The sequence below is a fragment of the Conger conger genome, chromosome 5 (assembly GCF_963514075.1).
Source record: "Conger conger chromosome 5, fConCon1.1, whole genome shotgun sequence".
Classification (NCBI taxonomy): Eukaryota; Metazoa; Chordata; class Actinopteri; order Anguilliformes; family Congridae; genus Conger; species Conger conger.
The window spans coordinates 50,993,423-51,001,002 of NC_083764.1; the positions used below are offsets into that span (position 1 = coordinate 50,993,423).

General features: G+C 39.5%; 1 protein-coding gene and 1 long non-coding RNA gene across 4 annotated transcripts in view; one reads left to right on the plus strand and one right to left on the minus strand.

Annotated features, from left to right (window-relative positions):
* Positions 1-6,848, minus strand: part of LOC133129246 (netrin-G1) — an 84,647-nt gene extending 77,799 nt beyond the window's left edge. For 2 of the 3 annotated variants that reach the window (XM_061243206.1, XM_061243203.1), the window contains exon 1: positions 6,574-6,848. The gene's annotated coding sequence lies outside the window, so the exon portion shown is untranslated. Of the gene's footprint in view, positions 1-4,308; positions 4,575-6,573 lie in introns of those variants that run through there. The other variant, XM_061243205.1, reaches the window with a different exon arrangement.
* LOC133129247 (uncharacterized) lies at positions 6,602-7,374 on the plus strand. The gene is made up of 2 exons (XR_009708802.1): positions 6,602-6,860; positions 7,198-7,374. It is a non-coding gene; the product is annotated as an uncharacterized LOC133129247 (long non-coding RNA).
* Positions 7,375-7,580: the final 206 nt, after the last annotated feature.

Sequence of the window (7,580 nt, forward strand, 5' to 3'; positions counted from 1 at the left end):
TCTGGGGCTGTGTAACTCGATCTGATTAACAGCTCTCCATTACGTCGTAGACATAATATTAATGTATTAAAATGTCAGTGCCAGGAACGGATTCGGGACGGCCCGTTTGGCGGGAGAGATAAGCGGAACGAGCTGACACAGATTACACAGGGAGATAAGTGCCGGGGTGTATTAAAGATCACAGGAGCGGGGCCCGCTATCGCTGACTATGATTTAGATAAGCGTTTCTCTCATTATTCAGCAGTTCCTTTGTGGGGTCCCTTTGTGACCGCGAAAGGACTGGCCCTCATGATGCATGTTAAATAAGACGCTCGGGGACCGGGCACTTCATCCCTTAGTGTTCATGCCAACTGTATGTGTAACGAGAGGGACTATGAGAAGGAACACAAACTGAAGACCACAGATATAGGTAGTTACACTTGTAAAACTGATGCCTGATAATATTCACGATGTCTGCTTTCTATGCTTTTGAGAAAAGACATTGCGGATTTAAAGCACATGCTGTAACGATTGCTTCCTGTTAAGATGAAGAAAGGTCATCAATTGTACAATGCACACTGGACTTCTGATACATTATGCTAAAGGATTAACCAGGTCTCCTCAAGCACTTTGCTTGCTGCTCAATGATACACTCTAAAAAAAATGGTCCAATAGTAACCCTGTGATTCCATAAAATAACCCTAACTAGTTAAAGGATTCTTTGTTGGGAAAATGGTTCGCTGAGTTTTCACTTTACACCTATGACAGAGGGTTCAGTAAAGAACTGAAAAGGGTTCCCCTATGGAATCCAGCCAACGATCCCTTTCAGAATGCTTTTTGCTAAGAGTGCACAGCGTGGAGGTGAGGTGTGTTTTCAGCCTAGCTGTTCGCCAATTAGAAATCAGAGGCCTCGGTTCATGTCCAAAGACATTAATGTTGCATGGTGCACCGTGGCCTGGGAGAAAGCGGCGGTGAGCCAGATTTCTTTCTGTTTTTAAAGACAGTGAAACGCTCCCTTGCGCCCGCTTGCATTCTGACCCCTAGGCCGCTCAAGCGTGGCAGGCTGTTTAAAACACAGCAGACCAACACGCCCGGCTGCAGCTGCCACTCAAGCAGACTCCGGAAAGAGTGCATAATCAATGTGCGTTATTACCATCTCTCTCGCACGATTCCTCTGCTCTCTCCTCAGTGATGTCACAAAGTCATTTCTACCTCTGACTTAATTTTTTTTTTTCCAGCGCTCCCTTCATTCTCTCACTATTTCTCTCTGCAGAGCTGTTCAGACGCAGCACCACAATGCAGCCTCTGTCTCTGTCACTCACTTTCTCTCCCCCCCTCCCTCCGTCCGTGTAAGCACTGAAGGCCAGGATCGGCTGAAAGGGAAGTCCAGCACAGCCTCTAAACACACACATACGCATACACACACATGCAAACACCAGATGGTACTGATCACTGCAAACTCAGAGAAATGCTAGAGCATCATTTATTGAATCACTGTGGCCCAATTCATCAATCTTCCATAATGGCATACATCATGAATAAAGAAGGAATTAATCTACAAGCTTGCCACAAAACACATATACTGTAGCTTCAAAGGAGCCATTACTGCACCGATTCTCCCTTAAGACGTTTACTGCATTATTGACTTGCTCAACATGGCCTTGAACTCAATGCATATTCAATCCAGATTGTGCAAAAGTCAATTACATTTGTCATCAGTTTATAATGCTGAGAATTCTTTATCTGATATTTCCAGTATAGTACTTGTTTGGGCACAACACAGCACTTGACAACACAACTGGGATTTGAATCCATAAACTAGTCTCATGGCTCATCCACTGAAATTGTAGCCTGCGTTAATATCTAGGCTTATAATTGGAGGAATATGTAAAAACATAAGTTATTAGCAATCATGGGGTGTGCTCCAGCCAAGCTAGTAAATAATAAAAATAATGATATAGATGCAGGGGAATAGAGCTCTTTTCTCTTCAAGGAACTGGCCCAGCTTTGTACAGATATTTTCTCACCATACAAGATTGCTAGACATATCATTAAAATCACTTTTGCTGCAAGACTACCTCATAGCAGAGCTTTTGTTGGAGCATTCTATGCTGCTCAGATTGCTTTTTAGTTGGGGTCAGCAACCAGATATGCACAGCAAACCTCTAAACAAATGAGAAAACAAAAGGAATAAATAAATGGAAAACTTGCCCACAAAATTGTGATGATGAAAAATAGAATTAACAGGGCATTCACACATGGAGGTAGCAGGTCAAACAGTAGCCTGTAACAACAAATACAGCCAATATGTACTGGATCTAACAAACATCCAGATTCCTTGTGATTGTCTTCAACATTCAGAGAAATGAGCATTCCAAATGAATCTATTTCTCTCTAAATCAGCTAGGATAGAGCTTAGGTTAAGGACTACTGTCCCTATTTGTAAAGGTGTCCTGTCACTGTATGTATATGCAATCCTTGCAATAGCAACCTGACAAAATGAATTTTCTGATGATATACCAGTTGTTCAAACAGCATTGCTCCTATTAGCTGCCGTCAAGCGTATTTTCCTGAAATTAAGAATCAGCCAATTTCAAAGATGTATGCAAACCATTGGACAGAATAAAGTCATTAAAAATAGACCTGCCTTCGCTTGATTGTCATGTGATGTAATTAGTTAAAATTTGAAGAAAGAAAAGGATCTGACCTAAAAAGAAATAGAGTAGATTAAGAAAATTTCGCCAGTAATATCCTGCAGTAGGCTACTCCCAAGTAATAATATAGTAATAACTTTTTAACTTCCAAAGTAATGTAAAGCATGCATTTATTTGGAGCAACAAGTCGACATTTCTTTGTCATCGATTATTCATACAAACCTATCTGAATATATAAAATTTAAGGGTTAACGTCGCTATTTTATACGCGGCATGCGATGACCACATAATATGTAAAGCACATGGGGAAAAGTGCTGGAAATAAACTACAATATTATGATATTCCCGTATAAATTCAACTCATCAAACAAAATCCTTCTACCTTACAAACAACCTGGATTTGCTACAGTATACACAAGAAAAACTGTCAGGCGCAAGTAAGCATGCACGCGCTAAAATGCATCATTCTCATTATTTGTGCATTTAGCTTATCAATAGGCTACGCTGCTTGTAGTACGTTACACAAGTCTTCAAAGACGGGCGAAAAAAATATGTTTTGAGGAGGATATTAAGGAGGTAGCATACACATAAAGATATGAATACCCCCACCAGAGGGCGATACAATTTCTGCAACTCTTTTTACCCCTGTCAAGTGTGTGCCTACAGCACCCTTCAACAAGGCATATTAATTTCCAACATATTATCATACCGGTCTTTTGAAACAGGAAGATGTTATGATCGTTCCAAATTATCTGCGGTCTGCCCACCCTCATCCATAGCCTGGGAAAGGGAACGAGGAGAAGTTCCCTAACAAACTTCAGGGATATAAAGATAATTTCAAAAAATGATCTGAGATCTGGTAAAATGATGATGATGATTGTTATTAACAATGCTACTGGTTATATAATAATAATAATAATAATAATAATAATAATAATAATAATAATAATAGCCTAATACATATGCCATTGTATTATTAACTATTTATTAACTGTTTTTCCATATTCCTTTTTTCTCCAAATTAATTCAGGTGTATTAATATTTGTAAAATATGTAACGTTAGCATTTCACTAAATACTTACACTTCGACATGATTCCGTGAAATTCGCGGTACGAATAGTCGGTTTTACTGGGTGTTCAACAAGTACAGCAGCTCTGGATGCGCTAAGATATGCGTGCTAATCTAAATTTGATAAGCTCGGCGGATGGAGTTGCGAAAAAAAGTTGATGGTGCGAGAGTGAAAATGAGCTGACTAAAGATAGATTTATGGGGCTTTTCGACCCGCGTCAATCTTCACTGAAAAGCCGTGACACATTTCCTTAGCTTGCAAAAGCGGTCGGAGCAGAAATCGAAAAAGGACTTATGGTCAGAGTCAAACATAGTAACGGAGAGTAAAGGGATTCACAGTTCCCACACATTGTTAGAACAATCACTCACCACTTTTTAGCCAGGGTGCTGCTGTTGTCAGCACTGGTCATTTCTCCCAAAAGGGTACACATCCCAATACTGGTATAACTTTATCTCGATCTTTATCTTGCTTGCATTTTTCTTTTTGAGTAACCTCCTTGGGTCACTATATGTTGCTGGATATTTAACTCGAAAAGGAAGCGAAACTATCTCCGCGAAATCTCTTAACGCACACATATCAGTTATGGAAAAGATGGCATAACTCACTTCAGTTTGCTCCGGTGCCGAAAATATCCTCTCTTGTTCCCAGGACTCACTTCGTCCGCACAGTCTCACTCTACTGAGTGTTCAGCGAAGAAGATTTCGCACACAGAGCACTCGGAGGGTCCATTTGATGAGATAAACATCGCCCAAAGATTCGCCTAGTTCTCAGGTATCAAGTGCATCATCTCCGCTCACATTGATCTGCTTATTTTTAAATTTGAGGACAAATTTAACAATATAGAAAGGACGGAAGCTTCCGTTTTCCACCACCTAACATTACTGGTAGATAAACAATCTTCTTCAAATGCGAGCTAATATAACGATTGCAAGCCCTCTTCGGGCGCAATACTTCTGCGCTCCGCTGGGTCCTAAAGGTAGGACACAAGAGTGTAAATTATGACTTGTCAGCATTATAAATACAAATTGAAGTATACCATTAACATCGCTACAAAGAATCAATCTTCAAAATATACAGCATAATTTATTTAATGTCCGAATAATGTAAAGGCATTCTAACAATCGGGGGGAAATGTGCATTTTGGTTACATCTTTATGAAATCCTTATGTCCTAACAACAAAAGCGCTGTTGTAAAAGTGCTGTTTTAATTATTAAATTGCCTCCAGACTCGTGAGCAAAACCGTAGAGACTCGTGTCCTATGCCGTGACACCGATTAACCTACCTATTCAGCATGGGCTACAACTGGTAGCTACAATATGCATTGCATATAATTATATGGTATTACCATTGTAATTAGTATACAGATAGTAGTCAGTATACAGATGGCTACTAATTATGTTACATTACGCTTAACTGATACTGAAAATGTCCCAGTGCTTGGTTGCGCACACGGCACAAATAAACCAGCTGACAATGTTCCTCATATCGAGAACAGAAAGTCTAGGCATTGGACGTATACGTATGACTCTACCGGTATACGTATAACTCTACCGGTGCGCATAAAAGGCCACCCAGTGTGTTTGTCTTCCAGCGTGATCCAAGAAACGGCTGTTTCAGCCGAAGATCGGATCGATCATAATAATAACTGTCGTTCAATTCCACACAATTGCCTCACTTAAATGGCTAGGCCATTTAATTAAGATGATATAAGAGAATAGATTTGAGCATATGCATGATAACGTGCTATGTACATAAGCTAAGCAGGCTCTTGAATTTTTTCCATTCTAAATGTGAAAGGTCAGAAGACCTACTGAGTGACAATTGTACTGTACAATTGTATTTAAAGTTTTAGCTCAGCTAAGGCCTGACATTATCGTTGTTCGAAATGCTATTACAAAGAAATATGACATTCTTATAGGTTTCTAAATAAATAAATAAATAAAATTAAGAAAATAATGCGATGTCATTCAAATAAACCACCATTCATGGTACATGATGTGTAATTTGAGACTGATTAATTGACAATGAATGAATTATTATGCTGTAGAAACTATAGGATAAGGGGTGATAATTGTTAAATTCATGCCTTACAATTTAGCAAGAGAAAGTAAGCTTTTCATATTACTTGCAGACTCAGGTACCAGTAGGTTATAAGTCACCACGTAGGCTACAAGTTCGATATTATGAAGGCTGCTGACGAACAGGATAGCCTTACATTTATATTTACCACAGTTTCTAGATGGAACTGTTATCACGGCGGACAGTATATGAAGCAAAGATCATGCGACATGCCGGACGTATAAAAGTTGCGCTAAGCACCTGGCCTACCCCTCAATTAATTGTGCTGGTTTATTAAAAAAAACATCACAGTCATATCGCACACCAGTTGCCCACAAGCTAGTCTGAATATCCAAAGCAATGTGTTATTGTTCCAAAAATATTTAGGCCTATATTAGCAAGTTCTGCATAATGCAAAATAACTTGATAGCCGATACTGCAGTGGCCAATTTAGCCATACAACGTAGGCTATTGCCTTATACGGTTTGCAGATTCAGAAAGCCAATATGAACAGCTGGCCAATTATTTTACAATTGAGCCAATTAATATAAATTAACCAGGAAATGGAAATACCAGGAAATGCCATGGAAATACATAACACGATGAGCAAAAATGGGTTACACGTGAACCACAACAGCGAACCACATATTAGTAAACATTCCACCTACCTTCACCTTTACTTGCACGTATTTGCTTTAATTATTATTTCAATATCCATTGAGCCCGGTGTAGTCATTTTCTAGCTCTACTATCTAACAAGCGTAATTGACGTAATTGAATAATTTCACTTTATCAACACTCTAGCGCTTACCGTTCACATAAAAGATCCATTCCAGTAATATAAAGCAAGAGAATCCGCCGACAATTGCCTGTGCTTACTGGTTTCTGACATTAACCTGCGAATGGTGCAACTGCAGTCAGAGAGGCAAACTCCGGAATGACTGTTCCTTGCGATTCCGACAGTAATAAAGTGGAGTAATAAAAACCCCTAACGCTGTGAGCGGATCTACGCGGTAACAGGTTGCTGCAGACAAACTTTTTGGTCTCGATGTCAATTTTAAACTCGAGGATGGCATGGTAGTCCTCAGCTTGATCCAGGTAATTGTACAACAGCTTTCTTACCACTAAGATGCAGTCATTCCATGCTCGTGGATTACTGGTTTGGGTACACATATGGAACTGAAGGTGCAAATTTATGTAACAAATGCTTTCCGGAGACGGCTCAATATGCAGAAATCCCCAGGCTACAGGAAATCATTCACTTGAACTTGAAGTTGTGTGTGTGCTTGCGGTGGGGAGGGGGTGGGCGTGCTGAACTCGCATTCTGAACACGTGTAGACTAACCATAAACAATTTAGATGACTGATTGCTATTCTAACCTTAGTCTAAATACGTTTCTGACGTTTGGAGCTATTTTGGATGCTTTTAATTTCAGAACCGGACAGCTCCAAGCGGACTCATCTCTTTCCATACAAGTTGGCTACATGTTGTGACCAGCCTCCTAACATTTGTTTCGCTGTGATGATGTCATCTGCTGAAGAATGAAGGACTCACAATGAAAATTTAAAAAGAAAATCTGAGCTGTAACCACAAATTAAATGCCGTATTATAGCTGGAGTCTGGATCTGGATTTTCTAGATCGTGTGCAAGATTTAGCATACCCAGATAGGGACAGTTCACGTCAGACATTTTCTTTTCACATGTCAATATTGTAAAGGAAACCACTGGCATTCAGATAAGTATTACTTAATTTGCTTAAGAAACTAGGAATAAATAAATACAATTATTATTTTTTTGACCTATAGTTTTAATTTAACG